General features: G+C 45.1%; 1 long non-coding RNA gene across 1 annotated transcript in view; it reads right to left on the reverse strand.

Annotated features, from left to right (window-relative positions):
- LOC138246174 (uncharacterized) overlaps nt 1–18277 on the reverse strand; it is a 116556-nt gene extending 98279 nt beyond the window's left edge. The window contains exon 1 of the long non-coding RNA XR_011194235.1: nt 18012–18277. This is a non-coding gene — a long non-coding RNA (uncharacterized lncRNA). The remainder of the gene's footprint in view (nt 1–18011) is intronic.
- Nucleotides 18278–25983: the final 7706 nt, after the last annotated feature.

A 25983-nucleotide genomic window follows, 5' to 3' on the forward strand; every position in this document is an offset into this window, starting at 1 on the left:
GCAGTACAGGAAAACCAGATGTAGCATTTACTCTTTGCTGGGTATTACACATGTTGGGTCCCCTTAAAGCAGGTAAAGGGGAGCATGCTGTGTGATCCCTAATAAGTAAGCCACATCTCTGGTGCCATTGAAGACAAATGAGGTGTCATTTGTGGGTAGATTTGTATTGTGTAGATGAAAAAAAAAAAGATTATGGAAGATGCAGGACTCTCATCTTTAACACATCAACCCACAATGGAGTGTGATGCGGAGACCTTGTGTACCTCTGCCAAAGCACTTTGCTCTGTTGCTAACTGTGAGGAACTGGGCTCTGGTTGCAGTACCACCCCACCCCCCCCCCCCACACCAGGCACACACTTTTTGACTTCTTTATATTTGCAACTTTGACTGAAGTGCACTAGGTTCCTGTTAGCCAAGTCTCCAGTGCCAGTGTTCCTTCCCTAAAACAAGACACTTGAACACTTGATCCCCAAATGTCCAGGCCCTTCAGTCCCCCTGTAAGGCCTTTCTGCAGGGTCACCCCAACTTTTTGCCTTCCTCCTTCTCTTTTTCTGACCTCATTTTTGCTGGCTTTAGGACTCTGCACACTTTACCACTGCTAATCAGTGCTAAAGTACAAATGCTCTCTCCTTAAAACATGGTGACTATGGCTCATACCCAATTGGCTTATTTAATTTACTTGTAAGTCCCTAGTCAAGTGCACTACATGTGCCCAGGGCCTGTAAATGAAATGCAACTAGTGTGCTACAGCACTGGGTGTGCCACCCATATAAGTAGCCCCCTAACCATGTCTCAGGCCTGCCACTGCAGGGCCTGTGTGTGCGGTTTCACTGCTGCTTCGACTTGGCATTTAAAAGTAATTGCCTAGCATTAAACTTCCCTTTTTCTAAATATAAGTTACCCTAAGGTAGGCTCTAGGTAGCCCATAGGATAGGGTTCTTTGTAGGTAAAAGGCAGGACATGAACATGTGTGTTCTATATGTCCTTGTAGTGTAAAACTCCTAAATTCGTTTTTACACTACTGTGAGGCGTGCTCCTTTCATAGGATAGCATTAGGGCAACCCTCATATACTATTTGAGTGGGAGATTCTGATCTGAAAGGAGTAACCAGGTCATATAGTATGGCTAGAATGGTAATAGAAAATCCTGCTTATTGGTGAAGCTGGATTTACTATTGGTATTCTAGAAATGTCACTTTTGGAAAGTGAGCATTTCTCCACACTTAAATCCTTCAGTGCCTTACCGCCTGTCTCCAATCCACATCTGCTGGGTTACTTGACAGCTCCTTTGTGCATTTCACACAGAATACCCCAAACACAGGATGCTCAGTCACACCTGCACACATATGCATACTGAATGGGTCTTCCTGGGCTGGGAGGGTGGAGGGCCTGACACTTGTATGTCAAAGGAGAGTAGCCTGCCCTCACACAATGGACTGCCACACCCTCTACCGGGACCCTGGCAGACAGGATGGAATGAAAGGGGACCTTGTGCACTTCTAAGCCACTCTTTCACATCTCCCGCACTTCAAAGACACATTTGGGTATTTAAGCAGGGTCCCTGACCCTACCAACTCAGACACTTCCTGGAGAAGAGAACCTGAACCAGAACCTGCAACCTGCTAAGAAGAACTGCCTGGCTGCCCAAAGGACTCACGTGGGCTTCTTTTCTGAGAGGGACTGCTGCCTTGCTGTTGCCCTGCTGCCTTGCTGCTCTGGCTATGCTGAGAAGTGCTCCCCAAGGGCTTGGTTAGAGCTTGCCTCCTGTTTCTTGAAGTCTCAGGACCAAAAAGACTTAATCTCTGCAAAGAACTCCTTGTGCGGCGAAAATTCAATGCACATCCTGCAAGAAACGATGCACAGCCTCCATCGCGGTGAGAAAATCACTGCGCGCTGAACCGGATCGACGCAGCCTGATTTCCCGAAGAGGAGAACGACGCTACGCCAGCGTTGTGACCGAAAATTCGATGCATGGCCCACTGGATCAACGCAAAGCCGAGCCGCAACGACGCAGCCCAACTTCCTGAGAGGAATCGACACAGCGCCTGCCGTGCGGCAGAAATTTCCACGCATCGCCCACCGGATTGACGCAGCCCCGATGACTTCATCCTGCACGCCCTGGGGCGTCCGAAATCCCCGCAACCTGAAGAGGAAGCGGAAATCGATGCAAAGCCTGCCCTGCATGAAAACTCACTGAAGCATCGTCTGTTTTCACTGAAAAAATCGACCAACACCTCTCCGTTTTCCACGCATCTCCTCCTCTGCAGACCCTTGCGGAGAATATGAACACAAACCAGGTACTCTATGCTTGCAAGATACACTTCTTGCTTTTTAAAGACTAAAGGCACTTCATATCATTTTTTAAGTGATATTTCAATGTATACTTATTGAGGGGCTCATTACGAACACGGCGGGAAACCCCACCATGTTCATGCTGGTGGTCTTTTCACAGACCGCCAGCCTCCTTGAAACCCCACCGGCCGAATTACAAACATTCTGCTGGGCCGTGACATTGCCAACGGCTCAAGTGCGGTGGGTGCAGCAGCACCCGTCATGCATATCGGGCAGTGACCTGCGTGACAGGGCACTGCACAGGGGCCCTGCACTGCCCATGCCAAGTGCATGCTTGCAGCGCTTCCCTGTTGGATGATATCCGCCTTCATCAGGGTACCTGTCGGCGGTAGCCTGGCAGTGGCAGAGGGCTGCCACATGCAGCACTCCCTGTGTTCATATTATGGCGATTCAGACCACCATGCCAGTGGCGGTATTTACCGCCGCCGCCGCCATGGCGGTCTGAACCGCCGTGATCATAATGAGGGCCTGAATCTTGATCGTTTTTGACCTGCATCTTACCAGATAAATAGTATATATTTTTCTAAACACTGTATGGTGTATTTTTGTGGTGTTCTACAGTGTTACTCCATAATTTATTGCACAAATACTTTACACATTGCCTTCTAAGTTAAGCTTGACTCCTCAGTGCCAAGCTACCAGCGGGTGGGCACAGAATAATTTGGATTGTGTGTGACTTAACCTGACTAGAGAGATGGTCCTTGCTTGGACAGGGGGAAACCTGACTGCCAATCAAAGACCCCATTTCTAACAATGCTCTCAAATTATTAAACACAACATGACACACACTTGTGTGCCATGTCCCCTACAACACTCCTTGTAATGTCTGTAAGTCACCCTTACAGCAGGCATTCAGCTCTAGGGCAAGGTGCATTATATGACAAGTGAGGGCATATATGCATGAGCAAATATGACCCTACTGTGTCTTTGTCAATTCTTAGACGTAGTAAGTGTACAGAGAAGCAATTTTAATACATATGCTGGACATTAGTCACAACGAGTTTCCCAGCTACATGATAGCTTCTCTGAACTTAGTGATGTTTGATACCAAACATATCATATTAATAAACCCTCACTGATTCCAGTGGTGGATTTATTAATACATGCACCCAGAGTGCAACTTAGAGGTGCCCTATGAAAAACCTACCAATTGCTGGTGAGCTCACTGACTGGTTCTGGCCAGCCTGCCACCAACAGACAAGAATCTGACCTCCCAGGGGGAGAGCCTCTGCTCTAAAAAGGTAAGAAACAAAAGCCTGTCCAGGCTGGTGTGTTACCCACCCCACCCCACAGAATGACAAGCATCCCAAGGCAGGAGCTTCAAAGAAGCCCACTGCCTTTGATATCCAGAAATGGCCTCCCTTAGAGGAAGATGCCAACCCTCCTGTCCCAGGGCCCATCTGGCACCTAGACAGGTGGGAAAATTAGCTAAGTACGAGGTGTGTCACACTTCCAGACTGGGAACACTCCTAGCGTAGCCAGCCTGAATTGGACACAGCTTAGGAAATTCTGCCATCTTACATGTGGTAGAATTTAAGAACTCTGGACAGAGTGTTGTCCACTCCCCACAAGAAGTGGTCATCTAGAGGGCGCAGTGCCCCAAGGATAAGTAGCCCATTTGTAAGTAGTCTCTTCACTCCCATTAACGCCCCCTAAACTGAGTATTTAGGCGACCCCCTGATGGCAGATCCTCATATCTTCACTAGACACAAAAGTAGGAGTGGACAAGAAGCCTGCTGAACCCGAGAACCAAGGAGCACAACTGACTTGGTGCTAACCCTACGACCTGCCTGCTGCACGCAACCCTTGAGGAGCAACTGACTTATCCTGCAGCTTCAGCCTCCAAGAAATGGGGAGAGCTGCCAGTGCTGTGCCAATCACCAGGAAGAACTCCCTTGGAGTAGAGGAGCTGCTCTCCTGCATCCGCAGGCACCCAAGAAAGCCATGAGAGGACCAAGACTGCCAGAAACCCAACACCGGATATCACCACTGCACCTGAGCCACCCAACCCATGTTGAAGTAGGCCAACAGTGTCAACGTGTTCCCCAGGCCCTCCAGAAAATAAGCACACCGTATGCTTGCCCACTGTGGACTTCACAATGGTGTCTGCAGCCTCAGACTGTTTCTGCAGACCCCCCTGCAACTACAAATGGGCAGGAGACAAAGACACAATGCCCTAAGACACCTCTACAACCATCCTTCCTGGACCCAGGAGAAGAGAACCAAGGGTTTCCCTACATCTCCCGATCAGGTGAGACCTGAGCCCACTTGTTGGCTTGGTCGGGCTGGACCCCAAGAGTGTTTCTGTGGGCCCTCCTGCAACTGCGAGGAGCTCCAGTGCTGGATCCGACTCCAGGAGACACCCCTGCTCCCCCACCCAACAGCCTGAGAAGGAGTGGACTGCCAGTGTCCCCACATGCCCAAGGACCTCAAGGGTCGAGCCCGTCTGTGGGTTCCCTTGGATTGTCCTTCCAGAGACTTTACAGATGATCCTCATAGACATAAATGGAACACCCAATGCCATAACACGCCTCTGCACCTGGATGCACCAGACCTCCCGAGGTAACCTGTTGGTGTGGACTTCAACCTTCCCCTAAAACCCCCCTAAGTCCAGGAGATTGGCACCATACTTTGTTGTACTGGATTGCCGTCTTTGTTTTCCTCCATAGGATTGCATTGCAGCTTTCGGAAAAATGCACTACTTTTAAAAACTGTAAAAATTAATAACTCAAAAAGTACTCACCTGGCTCCTGTGGTCTCTAAGGCAGTAACCCCCAAACTTTTAAGAACCACAACCAAATTTTACCATGACAAACTTTTGTAACCCACCTAGCTTTAATGGACATGAGGGGGCATTTTTTTAATGTAACTAAAGCATGGTGCTGTAGTGCAATGTCTTTTACAAAAAGTGTGGAAATCAGGTTTCAGTAAATATTTATTCTTTGTACATTACCAAGTAAACTGCCTTGATTTGTTTTGATGCATTTAAAATCTTTCTTTCTAACACAATTCAGAATCATAAAAATGGACTCCGGTTTTGCTTTCCTAACTATTGAATGTGTACAGTTAACTTTAAGGTATTTACAGTTGTGTCTGTTACAAAAAAAGATATCCTACAGCCTTACCTTTCAACTCCCTGCACTCCAGTAAGCCATTGCTTTGATTTTTGTGACCGACCAAACATCGGCTTGCGAACTACCAGTGTGTTGTGACCACGTGTCTGGGAAACACTGCTTTAAGGATTATTTTTGTGCAGGAAGATGTGCCTTCCTGCACAAAGGCAATCCTGCCTGAAATGCAGGCACACTTGCACCATGGCGCAATGGTGCCTGTATTGGCGCAGGTCAGCAAATAGTGCACCAGCACAGCAAGAGAGCAGGAACGCGCCATATCTTGGCAAATATGGTGCATTCCTGCCCTTTTCACTTGACACTCTGCTGAAAGTTGTCTTGCTGCCTTTTGCTGCATCAAATATTGATAAGCCTTGACCCACAGTTCTATCTTCATTCTGCCCTTCAGCACTGAGAATTGGCAGGCAATGGCCTACCTGGTAAATACCACACCCTGAAGTTTTAATATTCATCAGCTGCAGTATAACTACCAAAGATACTGGGGCAGTCATAATAAGGCCTCTAGTCTCTCAGTCATGAAGGCAGTGGTGGTGGGTAGAATCTCAGCTGGTATTATGAACTAGGAGGTAGAAGTACAAACCTTTTTCATGGTCACACTCCAAATGAGAGTTTGCAATTTTAAAAATGTTTTCCCATGTACCAATCCCATTTTAGGAGTTGGTAATGATTTACCAGCTCCTAAAATGGGATTGTGACTGGATAGCAATTAAGTATTGGAAGGGGTATGCAGTGGGTGTCTGTTCCAAATACCAAACTGGAATTCACTGCATCAATGGTTTGCAACCCTAATTCCTATTGTAAACCATTGAAACTTTGCTGACGTCCTGTTTGGGTGGTAACTCACTAGTAAAGAGGAAGGGGTTTCTTTGGACACCTTCTTTGTGAAATTTTGGGAAAGTTTCAGGTGGAGTAGAAAGTCCAGGGGACCCAACAGCCCAATAACGCTCCCTTGAGAGTTGCAAACTAGTGCAAAGTTCTTTTTGATCTACAATGTAAATACCATGAATCACTTTGCATTTCTTTATACTGGTGCAGGGCCTCAGTTTACTGTGTTTAAATTAATGAGTCATGCTGTATAACATTTCCAAACATGCTGCCTCCCAGTGTTGACTTGGGAAGAAAATAGGCCTGAGCACCAAAGTATAAAAGTGGCCCCCATTAGTGAATTAGATAGATGAAAAAAGAGTTCCAAGTTTGCAAACTGGTGACGTTTTGAACTCGCAAGGACACACTATATGTGTGTTTTCAAGGAAAGGAAGAGTGTAAGGATTTGAGCTTGGTGCATTCGATGTTTGTTTTAATAGCAGGGAAATTAACAGTAAAAACCGACCCAGGTGACCATAGACAAGCGTGCAAACATCCCAAAAAACAACCCACACACTGACCTGTCAAACAAGCCCATTGGGCACTGCTAGATTGCCCTATGGGCCAGTCTGACCCTGCTGCCACTGTTCTAGCTGTCTTTGTAGTGCCAAGTGTGCAAAGGAAATAATTTGGTGTCTGAGTTCAATAAACTTCTGAATCCTGGAGCACTAGCAGAAAATGACAATGCTCACATCAGATAGGAGCCAGTTAATACTGACAATCTCCAGATCCAGACTAAGGGTCAGATGATCAAAGCTTTTTAGTGGTCACAAATGGTCCGATTCGCAGAATTGGGTCATTTGCGGCCGCTAAAAAGCTGCTTGGCATTTTACAAAGCAAAATTGCGATTTGGTAACTTGTTATCGAACCGCAATTTGGCATTGTGATTCAGCGTTAGGAAGGGGCGTGTTTAAGCCTTCCCTACCTAAATCCGAATCGCAGTGGTATGTTTCAATGTTTTGTGACCGAAATGTGGATGCAAAACATTTCCAGGTTGCCACCAATTACAAATTGGTGATAACCCATTGGCAAATGGGAAGGTGTCCCAAAGGGACCCCTTCCCCTTCATGAATGTCTGTGATAGTTTTTAATTGGTTGAAACATTGAATTAATATGTTCCTCCATTATCATTGAGTGTTGGGCTATGCAAAACCAAATGTCTATATCGTTGAGTTTCTAAAAAAATCTTTTTGTCCCATAAGTGTGAACCTTCTATACATATTCTAAATATCGTCAATGTAATATATGTTTGACTCACTTACTTGCACTTACACTGCGTCATCACTTGGAGCATCTACATTGTTTTGACTTTGTATTATTTTGACTGTCATTAATACTAAACATTGATCACTGGTATAATTGTGTTGAATATTTTTGGCCATTTGGATCATGTATTAAGAAACAGACTTAAGGATTCCTAGGGGAACACTGTTCTTTATGATCTTATTACCCTTGTTCCTTGAAATACTGGGTGAGGGGAGGGATGTATTTGGACATTTGACATGTGGTGAACGCCAGCTATAATTGGCATCTATAGTCTTCTCTGGTTTGTATTGATGAAGAATAGATTTGATGACTCACATGGTCCTACTATTGATCCATGCTGGTAATTTGTGCTGTAGAAGCACTGAAGAAGCAGCGTAGTATGCTTTGAAACACATATTGGCTGAAAATTATCAAGCTATTTGTTAGAATAAAATGATATTTACTTGGTTATTTGCTTTATATTGACATGATCTCATAAAAATACACAAGAGAATGGTCTGACTGTATATGTGAAAATATGTGCACTATGATATGTTAAAATAATAGGAAAAACTGAAAGTAAAAATGTTTGACGTTATTGTTTATGCACCCGACAAATTTAATATGTCTGTGAAATTTTAAGCCGGATAGTGCAACTGGCTTTGTTGTGGCAGCTGTGCAGGGTCGCTTTCACCTTTTTGCCTTGAATTTAACTAAAGTGATAAGTACCACAGAGGCTGGGGAAATGTAATGCTCTAGACATGGGATGGGACTGAGAACCGAAAAACACTCAAATTAATGTTCTACCCATAAGTACTGTGAGGTGAACTGCAAGCATCTCAGAGGAAACTTAGGGGCAGATTTAACAGCCCCTAGCATCACCGGAGCGTCACTTTTCATGACGCTCCGGTGGCGCTAACCACTGTTCCATACTTACAAGGAGGTGTAACGCCACTTTTCTGTGGCATTACGCCTCCCTGTAAATAAGGGCCCCTCCGACGCAGTTTTCTCTGTAAAAGGGGAGTGCAATGGGTTTTGCCGTGGGTGTTCCACTGCAACACTCATTGTTTTTGATGCTGCCTCAGATTTACAAGTTGTTGTAAACCTGAGGCAGCACCAAAAATTAACACCATGCCAGGGCTGGCGTTAGCATGGAAAAACGAGGAGGAATGCTTCTATTCTTTCTCGTTTTTTGCACTCTGCAGCACACATAGAAGAAGCAAAATGCCATGGATGATTGTTTATGTGTAGGAAGGTGTACCTTCCTGCACATAAACAATCATTTCGAAATGACACTTTGGTACTTCTATGTGTGCTGCATTTTGAGGATTCTCTCACTACCACCCTCCAACAGTGCCCCTCATCTCTCTCTTCATAGCCCCTCTCTCACATGTAATTCATTTGATTAATAGCGCTGCCCATTCTAGTGTAGGGTATCAGAGCACTTTACATCCATTACACCCATTTTGCAGAGACAATGAATCATACCTATATAAATAGGAAATGTTTCATAAAACAATGAGGATTACAAGGTGTAGGAATCACATGTCAACCATACTAGTAGGCAGCATATTGTAAGAGTGGTCTGTAAAAGCACAATCTCTGATTTATAACGTACCACAGTGGTTTGGGATGGCTTTACTAATAAGAATGTATTTCTACCCAAAGAAACTTGTTTTAGCAACATTGTGATAATATAAGACTAGGGAAAAACATAACGTTGTAACCTATATCATGCATTTTGTATGTAGCTTTTTGACGACAGTTCATGCATTACTACTCTATTGAAGGATTGTAACGTATTAACTGCAAATGGCAAAATAATCTTTGTGACAAAAGCAGTAACCTACTGAGCTATGTACATAAAATACAGTTATGTAATCTGCATGGTACAGACATATTAACCCTCTGTGCTACTTTATGGTTGTCAAAACTTCCACTAGACAAAACTTTGATTTCTCTCCATCAGGAACAATAATCCCCAAATGTAGCCTTGACATTTTGTATTGCTGACTGAAACTGGTGGACACACAAGGAACCCTGCAGCAGGTGCCTTTAAGTCCATAATTTATTTCTGAACACAGCCAGCCCCCCACGAGATCAGCACCAAGTGCGGCTGCACTGAGTACAACAACCTTAAACTGGTCCTATTTTTCGTAATGAATGAGAATTAAAACCAGGGGCTGGAATAGGAGAAGCATAGTCTGTGGAAAGGAAAGCACTTGCCACACGAAATGTTCCTCTCGGAAAAAATAGGAAAGAGGTTTGACAACCTAGCAAAAGAAGGGGCATAGCTGTGATGGGAAGTCATGCTAGTAGTCCGTCAGTCAATAATCGTTGTTAGGATTAATCACAAATCCATAAAAGTATTCAAGCAAAGGACAAAGTTCATCATCAGTTTGTAAAAAGGAGTCTGGTTTCCATAAAATGGAAGTAAAACAAAAATAAAGTGCAATTTACCAATATACAGTAATATTAGAACACCTTATTTAAGACAAATGTGCAAATACTCTCAAGTATTAAAATGTCATATTCGGCCAGATACCATTAAATAAGTCATTTATAAATAGCCAGGCACAATTAAAGCTCAATCATACAATCCATCTAAAAAAAGCAATTAAAATGTTATGCATAACTGCTACGAGATCATATTACTGTCTCAAGTACCCAGTAGACCCTATCATTGTTGCTGTTATCATCAACACTCCCTTATCAATCAATAAAACACATAAAGCACATCATAAACATAAGATGCACAGAATAAAACTCATTAACGATAGTTGCATATCGTCATTAGTTAAATTATTCTAGAAAGGGGGACATCCCATCCCTTCAAAAACGTATGTGTTTTTTTCCTGATTCTAAGTGTGCCTGATAAAAAAAATAGCCACATTGAAACAGACTACATGGTGCTGCAACATTTGAAGGTAAATCAGGGCAGGTTTTACCTGCCAACAAACCTTTCCCTCTAAGTAATGGTAGAATTTAACACGGTCTCAACTTGCTATAATGATTGCAGAAAAAGATGAAGTGAATTGTGTCTTGGATCAAAAAATTGTCACAAGGACATGGCCCCTGAATTTCCACATTATGAGGACCCCCAGGTTCTGCTAAAAGCCAATGTAAGAGGTTTATTCTAAAATGTGTTAATAGAAATCAATGATAGGATGAAGCCGCCACACTCAGGTAGGGCTCCATATTTAAATCTGTTTTTAAGAGTATGTATGCCATAACTGTAGATATTTGCAGTTTCCTTCCTTCTCTCTCAATTTTTGCTCTTGCTATAAATAGTTCTTACCAAATCTTTTTCCTTGATACTCTCAGGCGGCCCAATTTGTCTAAATAGGATTTAATGTTGTGCAACCATGGGATAGTAAGGCCTTTATCCAAGGCAAGAAAAATCTCTTGTAATGGCCTGATTCTACTCTAATTCTGTACTCAACCAGATTTTAAGCCGTCTGACTATAGGGGAGAGGGCCATCTTACTCTAGCCCCAGTTCTTTGTGTGCTATAAAGGTAGGAACTGACTGAGGGAGTGACAACAGTTTTCTTATAAAATCGTTTTCAACTCTTTGAATCTCATCACAGTCCATATAGCTCCATAAATACTTCCGTAACTTGCAATTGGCAGGCATTTTGCTTGATACGCCTTTACCAGAGCCTGTGTTGGTCTAGCCCCCAATTTTCTCGCAAAGTCAAATTTATAAATACTAAGGCTACTGATTTGGCCAATGAGTTTCTCTTAACCTTTCTTTGCGGGCCCCAGGATCCTCTCTCTTCAAAAATTACCCCTAAGTGTGGGAAGTAGTAACTCTAGTCATCTCCTGATCGCCCCAAAAAATTCTCTTTTAAGACTTATTTGATTGCCCAAAAATCATGGTATGTGATTTAGAATCATTTATATCGCTATCGCGTGAGGCCATAAACTCTATGAAAGAATTGAGAAGTCGTTGAAGGCCCACCGCAGTTCTGGCTATCAGGACAGTATTTTCTGCGTATGTGAGTGCTGGCATTAACTGCAGTCCAACATGAGGGATATCCTTAGTAGCCGTACACAAGAAAGGGCTCAGATTGGTAATATACTGGGTAACCAATGACAGGGCCAAATTACAAACTTGTCTCACCGCTTTGTTTATTTTTGTTTGGCACTGTCAGGCACCCATTTTAATTAAATCTGACTGTAGCTGTTATATTCTGATGCAGGTCATGTAAAAAACTAAAAATGTATTGTCAGGCCCTAAATCAATTACCATCTACCATAATTTGGCTCTGTTGACATGGCCAAAGGCCGATGACAAGTCCATAAAGGCTAGGTGTATGTGCCCTCTTTTGGCCACTGTATATTTTCCAATTATCAAGTTCAGGTTAAGGCATTGGTTGGATGTTCCTTTCCCCTGCCTAAACCCATACTGGAGGCAAGAGATCACATTTCTTTGTTCCAATCAATTTGCTAGCCTGGACAAGATCACCCTGCCCAAAATCTTAACACAAGAGTCAATAAGAGAAATCAGCCTATTGCACCTATAGTGTGACCTATTTCCCTTCTTAAACACAGGAACAATAACCAAACATTGCCATGAAGGGGGGGGGAGCATCCTACAAGCTGCATTAAACACACGTTAAAATCTTTACCCAAACTTGAGTGTTGTAATTAAATAAATCAGCAGGGACCCCATCAGGTGCAGGGTCCTTGTTCTGAGACATAGTTGCAATTGCAGCTCCAACCTCGTACTCCGTAAAGCAAGCAACAGCAACCTCCCTGGGTGCTCCCATTGATTCAGTGGGCACAGCCTCCTCTAGTTTACCATAAATCTCTGAGAAATGCTTTACCCATATGCCTGGATGGATTGTACAGTCTACCACTCAATTTGCTTCACCAGAGAAAAAGGGGCGATTGATAATTTCCCAGAATATGGCACTGTTACTTAACATAATAGGGTTCAAGAGTTCCTCCCAAGCTTTCTCCTCAATCTCTCTCTTGCAAGCTAGCATAAAAAGTGTATAATCCTTCTGTCTCCTTGCTATCTCTATTCTATCTCTGGGGCTTTTCTTTAAAGCCATTTTCAGATCTTGATGAGCCTTAGAACAGTTAGAATCAAACTACCTCTCACCTATCCCATGTCCACGACTACTTCTGGCCCTCAAATTATCATTAATTTGTTTATTAATTCTTCTGAATGCACTCAGAAGTATCTCATCATCCGCAGAGTCGCTCAAACACAGCTGAAAATCAGTACCACACCAATCATAGAGAGAATGAAGGAAAATATCATGTGCGACCTTACTCCATTTTAACCTCCACCCCTGGTCGCATGGGTAATCTCTTTATTGGTAGGGCCAGCATTAGTCGTCATGACCTTTTAACTTCCCCAAACCAAAAAAAGAATTAAAGGGTTATGATCACTAAATTCAGACTACTGAACTTCAAATCTGTGCACAAATTGAGCAAGGTAGGCTGAAACAAACACATAGTCAATGATCGTATTGGCCCCTCTTCACTTGAAGGTTGGGACAAAAGGCCCTTCCAGGCACTCTCTAGTAGTTACTAAGTTAAAATTTGCCAAAATTTCATCCAACATACTACCGTCAGCAGAATGTTCAAAATGGTTGCCATGTTTGGGACCTATATCAAAGGAGCACTTAGTGTCACAGCAATTCAGGAGGCATAGATGTAGATTAAAATCAGCCCAAAAAAATAACTGAATAGGGTGATTACATTTTCCTTCAAACTTTTGGAGAAAAGAACATAGGATACATAGATGTTCTGTAGGGGGTTCCCAGTCATAAGAGTTATAGAAATATAACAGTAAAATGAACAGTGAACCCTCAAAATCTAATTTAACAGCCAGCAAATTGTGACAACCAGGGGCAATCAGTGTGGGGATACATCCAAAACCCAGGGAAATCAATGTAGGCAAACCACACTTTGCTCTGCCTACAGGTGAGGGTTTTATCAGTACAGAAAAAGAGAGATACCCATCTAAATAAAAGTCATTTTCTACATCCCACGTCTCATGCATTTCCACTACATCAAACTCTCGAATGTTTTCTAGTCAGATATAATTTTCTATTTTGTTACCCAGCAAGGCAATATTCCAACTACTCATTTTTAAAAAAAGGGGGTAGCTTATCTCGGACCTCAGCGGTGGGCCTAACCAAGCTCTGTGAGGGGCACCTCAATACTATGCTAAGTCAATCATTATATTCCAACTCTCCCAGGGGCTGAAATCTGTTCGTCAACTCCAGTGGCACTGCTGGTTCTCTACTGATGGGGTATAATCTGGTCATATTTTGGGGGTGCACATGCCCACATACCCCTAGCCTTTGCACCAAGGCAGGGGGTTGAAACAAACCTAATGGGAGCACTTGAATACCCAAATCATGTACTCCTTCCACAGTACTATGCAAAATCAGGCGTCTGGCTACAGGCGTCTGCCTAAAATTGAGCACGATACAATACCATTCAAATAATGTTTCACCAGGACTGAGCCAGTCCACTCGTCTGGCCATGATAATATCATCACAGTGGGGGGCTGGTGAAACCCCACGTACTCTGGAGGCTTCAGAGCAATCTGCTGCTTCACCGAGGCTATTTACCTGCCCCAATGATAGTCTGCTTTCTGTCAAATCAATTTCATTGGTCACAACCCCAATAACTCTATCTAACATAGTGACAATTCTAGTGGGCTTTCGTGGAGCAGCAGGGCTTCCAACTAGATTGCGCTTCCCATGTTGCCGGGTCAGGACAAAAAAAAAAAAAAAAAAAAGAACTAACCAAGAACAGTAGGGACCAGTAAGTCAGAGTCAGAGGGGGGCCCAGCCTTGTCTGGCCACGTCTGGACACAGACGGGCCTGCCCTTAGCCCGGGCTTTGCCTGGACACAGCCCAGGCGTGCCTATGTCAGTAGCACACACCTAGAGTTACAGTACTTCTTTGTGCCATCAGGACACCATGTTTAAAGTCTTGGGCTTTCAAATAATAAATCAGAGCATTCTGGAAGTTCTTGTTCACTTTAGTCAAAACAGTTGGGCTGATTCAGCAGATAATTTGTTAAAGAAGGGGACAGGAATAGAATAATGAGGTCCATCAAGGACCTGCAAATTCATAGGCGCTGGAAGAAGGAGTGCAGGGGGTGCTGCAGAACCCCCAAAATCATCATGCTGGAGTTCAGAAGGTGAATGAGCACTAAAGATGCTCTTGTCATAGAGTTCAAATGTAATGCTCTGTCTTCTGACAAACTGCTGCTTATTCTTTTAACATGGAGGTTGGTGTTTACATTTCTCTGTCCAACTTCAAAGCGAGAGGATTTTGTGATGTGAACTATGATACAATTTTGTCGAGTATGAAAGGAAAGGCTTCAGGACGTTAAATTTGTTCCTACTATGCAACAAGGTTTGAATTGTATAAATATTTCGAAATATATCAGCGGTTAGGGAAGAACAAATAAAGCACTTTCTCTTGTAATTCTGAAGTGGGATGGATACAAAAGCACTTTACTTGGTGACGTGCAAATGCTATATATTCACTGAAACCCAAATTTCCACACATTATAATTTGTGCGATCTATAGTGGTAGCAGTACAATTGTCTGTGCAAATTTAGTGGTCATTTCAATGAAAAATTTGCTGTCTGTAAATGACAGTGTGCTACCACTCCATGCTTCAGTAACTTATTTGCTCGAGTGTGCCCCAAAATACACCACTGGCTACACTGCATACTCTAACCACTCTCATGCTGGATGGGTGTAGCTTATTTGCTACACGTGTGTGTGTTGCGTGGCTTTTTCACAATCCCCGTGCCTTCAGGGGTGTACCACTGATGGCAGCACCCCCACTCTGAAAATTGTTCCAGCATCCCTATGCGTGTCTAAGTTATGGTATTCCAGGTCTGAATACAACTCTTGCTTTGACAACCCTGAGCTCGCTCCACTTCAGACACACCCAAGTGTAGCTCGGGGCAATACATTGACTCCTCAAATCAGCTCAAGGGCCCAAGTTCTATAGTGCTCCGGCCCTTCACAGTCTTCCCAATGCAACTGCGCTCAGACTGTTTAGCCGCGTTTCTTCATAACACTCTATGGTCACCTCCTGCAGCCAGCCACATCCAACGCCAATTCTGAACAGCCCATGTTTCGTGTTACAGTGGTTATTTTACGTCGGACTCTGAATTCCACTCGATGCAAAATGGCCGCCTAGTGCAGTCAGTGCTAGACGACTGCCGCTTAGACAAGCCCTGGCCGGTTTTATTCAATGTGACACGCCATGCGTGTTGTGTTTTCAAGTGTGTAGACTCTCTTGCACAGCAAACCTTAAGGCACGCACACTGCCGGTGTGCTCAAACATTAGACGGCTTCTTTTTCTCTTAAACATCAAGATACTTCCTTCTGTTCGTTCTAAAACAATGTTTATTGTTGTAAAGTTTCTTCCTTTGTGTGATTCTTTTTCAAATTCATAGATTCAAACGTAAATTAAAAATTATATCACAGGGAGCTAGTGGAGTTGATTGACGTTACACACCTACGTCCCATAATGCATTTGTCAAATATACTTTTCCCTTTTATGTTCTTTGTGCAGTACATTCATAAGCATTTAAGCCAGTCCAGCGTAATGCAAAATCATGGGGACTTCCTAGAGAATGTGAAGGTGGGCTCTTCACCTCTGGCCCTCCTACTTCACAGATATGAACTGGGTTTGTCCTGAATGGAGGCCCCTTGGAGGGGTGGGGGCTGTGGAGGGGGCTGCAGGGGACTGTGTTACATTGTATCTAGGGTTTCAGTGGTAAGACACAGATGGCAAACGAAACCATGCAATGGAACATATTAGCCAGTTATTGCTCCTTAGCCAGTGATGCACTGCATTTAGGGAGATGTAGTTTCACTTTTAACATTTCTAAAATATGCTCATAAATCCCAGCATGCAAAATACTATTGCTAAGAAGGAAGTCATCACTAAAGGTGCCGCACATGAAGTGAGGCCACTTGGCAGCAATGGACAAGTCGGAACCACGAAGTTGTAACTGGTCCCACGGCTGTACGAGGGCCTGCAACTTATATTGCACAACACGCTTAACAGTGGAGCCGATTGGTACATATTTATAACAAGAAGCACCGAAATACGAGCCTCAAAGTCGTCGGCTAACAAAAAGAACAAACCGAAGGTGGTCGAAGTAACATAGCGCCAATTAATAATATTGGAACAGGACGTCAGGAATGTGGGAGTTTGAATAAAACGAAGTGTCATGTGTGTATGCTCCATTAGATGGAATCAGAAAACTGACCCATTTTATCTTAAGTGCAAAAAACGCCTTAATTATTTTTTGGGATATTTTGTAGAAGTGTCTGGGATCTGTCAGATCACTGGATCACCAGAGATCTCCTAGAGACAGTATATGAGCTGAGTGGGTTCGCGTGCTTTTTGCAGATATATCTGCATAGCTTGGAGGCCAAGACTACAATTCCAACAAGACTGCAAAGATGGCTGATGCGCCTGCTGCACAGATCTGAGCTCTGCAAGCAGGCTGAAGCCACATGTGGCTGTAACCTTGAGGTAATGTGGCCTGGGCCTGAGCTGCCGCCTGCCGGGTTTGGAACTAGGGGCCAGGTGCAAGCCCCGGTATAGGCTCAATTTCCTGTGATTCTCGGCAAAACGCTTATTCTCCTGGTGCCTAAAGAACATCTGACCTCCTGGAATATAATCTGGTGATCAGGCAAAATTCTCTGATGCCTTCAGGCCAAATTCGCTCCATATAAAAAGGCGGCAATAAGTCAACCGAGAGGTTTATGTTGGTGGATACAGAAAATATATGTGTGCAGACTGCAGTTCACGTATTCCAGTACCAGTGGGTTGCTAGAGGCTAGGTGAAGCCGGTGAAGTCTGCTGTAAAAGCAGGACAAGCAAAATCTGTATTTTCTAGTTCGCCCGCGGAACACAAACGGGTTTAATTCGCTGGCAGACAAAACCCAAGGCATCCAACCCAGAACATGTCCTTCCTATACACCCCAATCACACCCCTAATGACTTCCCGTGGCCGGGTCTCCTCTAATTGCGGGGACGTTTGTGCCATTTACATGTCACTAGTTCAACTCCTAGAAAGATAGCTCAGTGGGCTACTGTGCCCACTGCAGAGACCTCTGTCTGCAAGCCATTAGGTTGCAGTTTTTACTGAGATAGTTTAGAAGACTCCTCCCACCTGCTGCAGAGATCAGATAATGTGTGTAATCCGCGGTATCAGATTCGGACCCTGGCAAGGGCACGCCAGCCTTTCCATTTCCAAAGGTCAATAACACGGGAACCACACAAATTGGTAGTTTAATTAAAAATTAATAGCACCTAAAGGCAACTCCGTTTGTGCCGTGCGCTATACAATCATTATTATGGGGCCCGTTCTTGTAGGCAAACATATCACAATTTAGGGCCACTCACCATTTTTCCATGGCGACCTTCAGCTCTGCGCAGGGGGTCTCGGGGGTTTCGGGTGCTTCATGGGTGGCCTGCTGCGCGTGAGTCTCGCTGTCCGACATTCTGGAAGGTGTATCAGTATGTATGTCAGGTATTATTGTTTTTGGTGCTGCCTGTTCACTCTCTGTTGGTTCGTCCGTCCGCCTGCCTCCCTCCCACTCGCCAGGGCCTGCCTCGCACGCTCTGCCTCTCCACTGGGCTGAGAGGAATCGTTCTGGCACCAGGGCTCGGGGCACTGGAAGTCCTGCCCAGATCTGTCACCGCGGTGGGTGGAGTGAGCGTGGGAGGGCGTGGAGTGTGTGCCTGTGCACTCCAGATATGCTACAACTCGACTGGGGCCTGTGGGTGAATCCGAAACACGAGGAACTGAGCGGGCCGCAGGGAGGCCTTCCACGACACAGAGGTACCGGTGACGGGCTCACAGGACCAGGCCAGGCAGAACAGGTCACCCAAGACTGCCTAAGACCTCAGGAGCAAGCCCTGCCAAAGGTTAAGACGTATAACACACCTGAAAGACGCCCAGAAAGCCTGATTGTGACGCAGAAAGCCCCCTACGTATAAGTGTTGGGTTTAATATGCCTGGCAGAGCCACCCTGCCCCCCCCCCCAAAAAAAAAAAAAAAAGAAAGCCCAGAGAGGGAAAAATGCATCATTTCAGAGGTGAGCGCACATACGATAGGTTTAGCACACCTTAGCACAGTGCCCAGAGCCGTGCCTACGACAACTAGTCATTGCTACCGGTAAAAGGCTCTGAACGCCCGATGAGCCCACTAAACATGCCCACCTCCCCCGGCATTGTAGCATCGGCGATGATCTCAGAGGACTGATGCCCGTGACCCTCCATAGCCACCCGGGCACCGATTATGGGCCGCAAAGAGCCTGGGTCAGTTTCCTGATCCCAGTGATTGGATAAACGGACTAGGGTGGTCCGTGAGACCACGATGGAGCCACTCTGCAACCATGAAGGGTCACCACACCGGACTGACTGCCCCTCCAGCAGTCTCATGGCCGCAGTGATTGCCTCAAGACACCAGGATGACCCCTGGCGCCCTGGGAAAAACACCCTGCGACCATAGGAAGAGAGAGCGTGGAGAGAAGAGAGGGGGTACCCTCAAGGTGGAGACCGAGGGGAGGCAGGGAGGAAGATTCACCGAGGGGAGAGCGAGCAGAGGGTGCTCCAAGGCGGCCACATTCGGGGAGACTAAGAGAAGACAGGGAGGAGGGTGAACTTTGGGTGAACGGGGGGAGGGTGAGCGGAGGGTGCCCTCAGAGGAGGGCACACTCGGGGAGACGGTGGGAAAGCAGGAAGGATGGCGCACTTTCAGTCACCGAACGATGGGTGAGCTCAGGGGAAGCGCGGTAAGGGAGAGCGAAGGGTGCACTCAGACAGTGAGGGTACGGCCGGTGAAGAGTTCACTCGGGAATCCTTGGGATAGGTCGAGAGGGTGATGCACTCAAGGGCACTAAGTGTGTGCTGGCGCGCCCGGTCCTTAATAAGTAAACTTATAAGGGGACGCGTATAGGTGATGAACCTTTTGATTTGCATGGAGTATCCTAGTTACGGTGTAACCAATGTGCATCAATAATCAAAACACAAACCAATAAGCAAAACATTAGTCAGTAGTTAATAACATCAACATTCATGAAAAACCACAACTCAATATACGTTTTAACAATTTTATTTCCCTGTTAGTTTCAATACTAAATCATGAGGTTACATCAAACTTTATTCAAATCAACTCAAGATTAATTCATAAGTGACCACCAATAACATAACCTAATCAGAATTTGAGAAAACATGCATCCTAATGCTTCAACGTAAGCCAATAACGATGAATATGTTAACATGAGTAGCGGAGTTCAGCAAATCAGTCCATCAATTATTTGTTACTGTATATGTCAACATCTCAGGATAAGAACATACCTAACCTGATTAGCATTAGCATGTGGGACTTCATGCGAGAACAGTTTAGAACATGAATTTGGAAAAACATCTAGCTAAGGAGAAAAACTATTTAGAAGGCGCAGTTGGTACCTAGAAAGAAAAGGCATAAAGTTAATTCAGTCACATTGACATAGCTACCTATCCACGATATCAATCAGCAACAAAGTCAGTCTTCGTCTTCAGGTCATCAAAAGATCAGCAACACATCAGGCTCTCAAGAGCTTGAGCCCAATGACAAAATGTTGAATCTCTTCTGCCCCAATATCACATCAATTTAGGAATAAGGTCTCTCTCTGGACATCTGCACCTAACATCTCTGAGCCCTCCTCTTCAGTCACATCATTATATCAAAGTTACCCAGCCTATCCCCCAATTCCTAATTGTTCAATTAATCACCAGTTATGACTCTGTCCAATTGTATGTTTATTCCAAATCTATGAATTTTAATATTTTACAGTTCTCAGATTGCTGATTGGTTCAACTTGCGATGTTCTCACCACCTCGTCAGGTATCAAAAATGTTGAATCTTCTTCTCCAGTCAGTGTCTCCATTGTTTGAGTCCTGGGAAAGTACATCCCGTCTGCTTTACACCAATTTGGTTACAAACTTTTATTCCGTCATCTCCTGTTCATCGGTTCACGCATAGGATTTTTTCTGAGCAGATTTTATTAAACAATAAGCAGCTCATGGTCAGTCCAGCACATGAGCTACTCTACATTGCTTGATTATTCTGCTTCTGCATTATGCCTGGCAAGACTAGGCCACAACTTCGGCTATGTTAACTCTACAATATAATGCAAAATATAAGTTATATATCTCAATATGACATACTACTACATTATTCAATACGTTTCTCTATATTTCACACGTTATTCATTTTATTAGTACATTGTGAATCTTGGTGATCGCTCTCCAAGGGCACATTTTCAAACGTGTACATTATATTTTATTTATTTATACATTTTTATTTTTCAACATACATAAACATTCATTAAGTATTTTAATTATCATATCTGCTTTAGCATGTGCGTTCAGGACACTGAAGCAACGGAAAGAAAAGTGCGCACTGAGGCACACTGAAGGAGTGGGGGCACCAAGGGAATGGGGAAAGGAAGGTGCAGCCGGGGGAAGTGAGTGAAGGTCAGTCAGCCTGGTCAGTTAAACCGAGGGAAGGGGAGACGTGGCGTCGAGCCCTGGGCTCATGAAGCGCGTTATATGGGACCGTATTACTTCGACGCATAGAAGCCGACACAACCCTGTTCACTTCCCAGCTCTCAGTTTGTTGACTGTTTAACGCAAACAATCTGTGTTTGCCAGTTGTGAAAGTACATATATTGACACACAATATATTGTGCTACAGAGCTTTGGTACAGACTGAATTGATGCTGGGACTGTGTGTCAGCGCACTGCTCGCTGCAGAATACAGGGGGTATGCAGTGGCGTAACAAAGGCCCCCGCAGTCCGTGCAGGGGGTGGGGGGGGGAGGGGGGGGACGAGGTGGGATGGGAGAGCTTTATGGGGCCTTCTCACCTTCTCAACCTGCGACAGGCCCCTGACTGGGTCGGAGGTGGGTGGAGGGACCTAGGAACTTTGCTGGGGGGGCCTTCAAGTTTCGTTACGCTATGCGGGTATGATCCGGGGACAGAGTGAAAGAGAAGGGAGGCAGAGAGGGGACGAAAAAGAACGCTTTACATTAGATGCCAGACGAAGGAACGGTGAAAGGAGCAGACGGAACGAGGAAGGTGTGAAGGGGAAGGTGGGCGAACGAAGGAAATGAGAGCAAGGAAGATGAACAGGGGGAAGGGGAAAGAAAAAAGGAAAGGAAGGTAGCGGAAAGGAGGCATCCAGCAGGAAGAGAGGGAAAAAAAAGGGATGAAGAACGGAGCAGTGAAACAACAGAGGGAATGAAGGAACGACGCTGCAAGGGAACCTGCGGTAGGAGTGAGCGCAAAGTGGGAGGGAGGAACGGAGGGAGCGAGGGAGGGAGGTGGGAGCTAAAGACGGAAGGGCTTGGACGAGACAGGCGTGCACGAGTAGTGTAAGAGAGACGGACATAAAACCCAGCCAGAGACGGACAAGCTAGTGAAGAGTGGGCGGGGGGAAGGGATCGAATACTGAATGAGGGCAACTTTTATTTTGGTGCCCGGGCCTGTGTCTTTTTTGTCCCAGTCTGACCATGAGTGCAGCGAACTAAACGCAGTCAGTTTGTCAGTAAGTTACATGTGTCAGTAAGAAGCATCTGCCCTGTGGTGGGGAGGGAGCATGGTCAGCAGAACGCATATCACATGCCCTGACCCTGCTGCCTCCGGGGTCCGTACACAGAGGAGGCTCTGAGAAGGGCTAGCGCAGCTGTCTTATGTAACACAAGCCCATGGCCTGAATATAGCGCTAGAAAAGACTAAAAGCTGAATATAATGCAACAGCGGCCTCCAGTGGCCAAGGCATGCTTAGTCGTTTAAGCCTCTGCCACTTGCAACTTGTAACTGTCCCTTGTAATTGACGTGTATAATCAGTCTTAAATATATTCATAACGACAGTTGTCTATTTAAATTATTGATAGCATACAGTGTATGCATTCATTTACAAAATTCCGTATACACAATGGGCAGATAAGAAGAGGATTGGAAAATTAAGATGCCTAGTAAAAGGACATGAATGCAATTACAATTTGTAATGTAGAGTTTCCTAGTAGATCATGAAGGAAAGTCTTAATTTTATTAAAGACACAGAGGCGAGTATTATGCTTAGTCTTTTCTTTATTTCATACAGCAGCTGCAGTCAAGAATAAAACTACCGATCCCATAAGGCGAACAAAAGTAGCCAATGGTTAACAAAAAGTAGTTCCATGTAATGCATCAATCACTGTCAAGCAGTCCTAATAATACCTATCTTGGCTGAGAACAGCCCTCTTTTCTTGTGCGAGATTAATAAGTAACAAATACTGGAATAATGGAACAACAAATACAAATTGCCATGCAAATCGATAAAATCTCTTGTAGAATGAACAAAAGTCTAGAAACAAAGTCCAGAAGTCTCTGTGGATCTGAAAGCTAAGTGTTCCTGAGAGCAGGTGAGGTTGGTATCCTTGTAGGTGGAGGATTGAAGAAAGGATCTCTAAGAAGAGGTCTGTTGAGTCGTTGAAGATGTTGGAAGGGAGGGAAATAAAACAAGAGCATCAGCATTTGTAGAGGTGGGATAATACTCGCCTCCGTGTCTTTGATAATATTAAGACTTTCCTTTATAATCTACTAGGAAAATCTACATTTTATGGCAAGACAGAGGCTCCTATTATGGTATTTTAAAGCTCATCAATAACATTTAATGTGGCATGTTGTATTGGTTTACAGTAAAAAACTCTGAAAACATTATCATTAGACCAGTCAGCCAATCTGAGAATATCCTTAAGGCGAGAACCAGCCCAGAAAGCTTTGGACGCAATGGCTCCTCTAGCTGAATGGGCACCGAAGGCGGAGGTATCTATACCAGCAAGGGACATAATCCAACTGACCCAACGAGCCAAGGTGGGAGAGGACACAGGATTAAAAGGTTTTCTGAAGGAAATGAGGAGTTTGGATGCAGAGGAGTTTCTCAAACCGGCTGTCAGTTGTTCGTAGACTTTCAAACATTGGCCTACACATAACTTAGGGTGATCAGGAAAAAAGGGATAAAAAACTGATGAAAGATTAGTCTTAGTACATCTATACACATTAAAAAGAACATCTGATGGTGTAAATTGACGAGCTGTGATATCTAAAGCTCTAACGTCAGATAAGCGTTTGAAAGAAACAAGGCATAAAAGCATGGTGAGTTTAGCAGATAGCTGTTTTAAAGATAACATTGAATTGTCCGGCCAGGAAACAAAAAAGTTCAATACAGCATTTGCATCCCACAATGAACTGTATTTAGGTTTCAGAGGATTGGAAAATGTTACTCCCTTTAAAAGACGGCAAACCAACGGATGCTCTCCAATTGGTTTTCCCTGTATGTAAGAGTGGGAAGATAAGATCGCGGATCTGTACAGGTTGATAGTACGAAAGGAATTACCTTTTCTGGCCTCTGCGGCCAGGAAATTGACAATCAGAGTTACATCAGTTGTAAAGGGATCAACGTGTTTTCCCACACACCAGCTATGCCAGAGAGACGATGCTGATCTAAATGCTTTCTTTGTTCCTGGAGCTCGTGCCAGGTCAATGAAGTTTGAAGCTTCTGCCGAAATAGGTAGGAGGGATTGGGATTCCCAGAAGGACATTCAGAAGTATCAGACTGTGGCGGAAGCCGAGGGGGTTGGTCAAGAGATCTGGAAATGAGGGATTTAAGAACAGAGATTTGATTGACAGTTCTAGGGGTGTGGGGAACCACCCTTGGGAATGCCAGAATGGAGTTATGAGAACTAAAGTGGCCTGTTGACGTCTGACCTGCGCCAGTACTCTGGAAATCATGATGAAAGGAGGGAAGGCGTACTTGAGGGAGGATGACCGATCCTGAGAAAATGCATTGAAGGCAAGAGCTAGTGGATCCGGGCACCAGCTGAAGAACTGTGGAAGTTGTGTATTGAGACGGGACGCAAAAAAGATCTATGTGGAAAGGATCCCATTTGTGGAGTATGGTCTTGAACACCTCTGCGTCGAGCTTCCAATCGCTGAAGTCCCGGAAGTGGCGAGAATGCCAATCTGCTACCAAATTGAGATTGCCCGGCAAATACTCGGCTTGAACTGAGATTCTGATTCTGTTTTGAAGACAAAACTCTCCAAACCCTTTTGCTAATTCCGTTAAAGGTTTGGATTTTGTGCCTCCCAGATGGTTGATGTAACGAACCGCGGAAATGTTGACCATTCTGAGGAGTACCGAACAACAAACTCTGAGGGTCATTCTGACCCGGGCGGGCGGCGGTCGCCGCCCGCCTGGCGGGAACCGGCAAATGGCCGCCCCGCGGTCAAAAGACCGCGGGGGCCATTCTGACTTTCCCGCTGGGCCAGCGGGCGCCCGCCAAGGGAGCGCCCGCCGGCCCAGCGGGAAAGGGCCTGCAACACCGAAGCCGGCTCCGAATGGAGCCGGCGGTGTCGCAGGTGTGCGACGGGTGCAGTAGCACCCATCGCGATTTCCACTGTCTGCTATGCAGACAGTGAAAATCATGCTGGGGCCCTGTTAGGGGTCCCCTGCAATGCCCATGCCAGTGGCATGGGCAGTGCAGGGGCCCCCAGGGGCCCCACGACACCCGTTCCTGCCATCCTGTTCCTGGCGGTAAAAACCGCCAGAAACAGGCTGGCGGGAAGTGGGTCGGAATCGCGCCGCCATGGCGGTTCAGCCCAGCCAGGGGAAATCCGGCAGGAAACCGCCGGATCCCCTTTTCTGACCGCGGCTTTACCGCCGTGGTCAGAATGGGCAATGAAGCACCGCCAGCCTGTTGGCGGTGCTTCCGTTGCCTGTGGTCCTGGCGGTCTTGGACCGCCAGGGTCGGAATGAGGGCCTCTGTCTCTTGCCAGGCCCTTGACTGCAAAGGAGCCGGCAAGCATCTCTAAACAGTTTATGTGCAACTTTGACTCCTCTAGAGACCATGTGCCTCCAGTTGAGACTGGAACACAAAGGGCTCCCCAACCCAGCAGGCTTGCATCTGATTCTAATACAAGATCTGGGGCTGATGCGAATATAGTCCTGCCATTCCAGGCATCTAAAAGGTCTATCCACCATTGAAGCTCTGAATGAGAATCTTGATCTAGAACAATGGTATCTGAATAAGTGAGACCTCTTTGAAGATGATGAATTTTTAGTCTCTGCAGTGCCCGATAATCTAACGGACCTGGAAAAATGGCCTGAATTGAAGAAGAGAGGAGGCCTACAATCCTTGCCAGGGATCTGAGGGATAGACAAGAACTGTGTAAGATCAGAAGGATTTCTGATTTGACGGATTTTATCTTTGATGACGGAAGGAGAAGAGTGGCCGAAACGGAATCCACTAAAAAACCTAAGAACTCGATTCTTTGAGCCGGAACTA

Source organism: Pleurodeles waltl, chromosome 7 (assembly GCF_031143425.1).
Source record: "Pleurodeles waltl isolate 20211129_DDA chromosome 7, aPleWal1.hap1.20221129, whole genome shotgun sequence".
NCBI lineage: Eukaryota > Metazoa > Chordata > Amphibia > Caudata > Salamandridae > Pleurodeles > Pleurodeles waltl.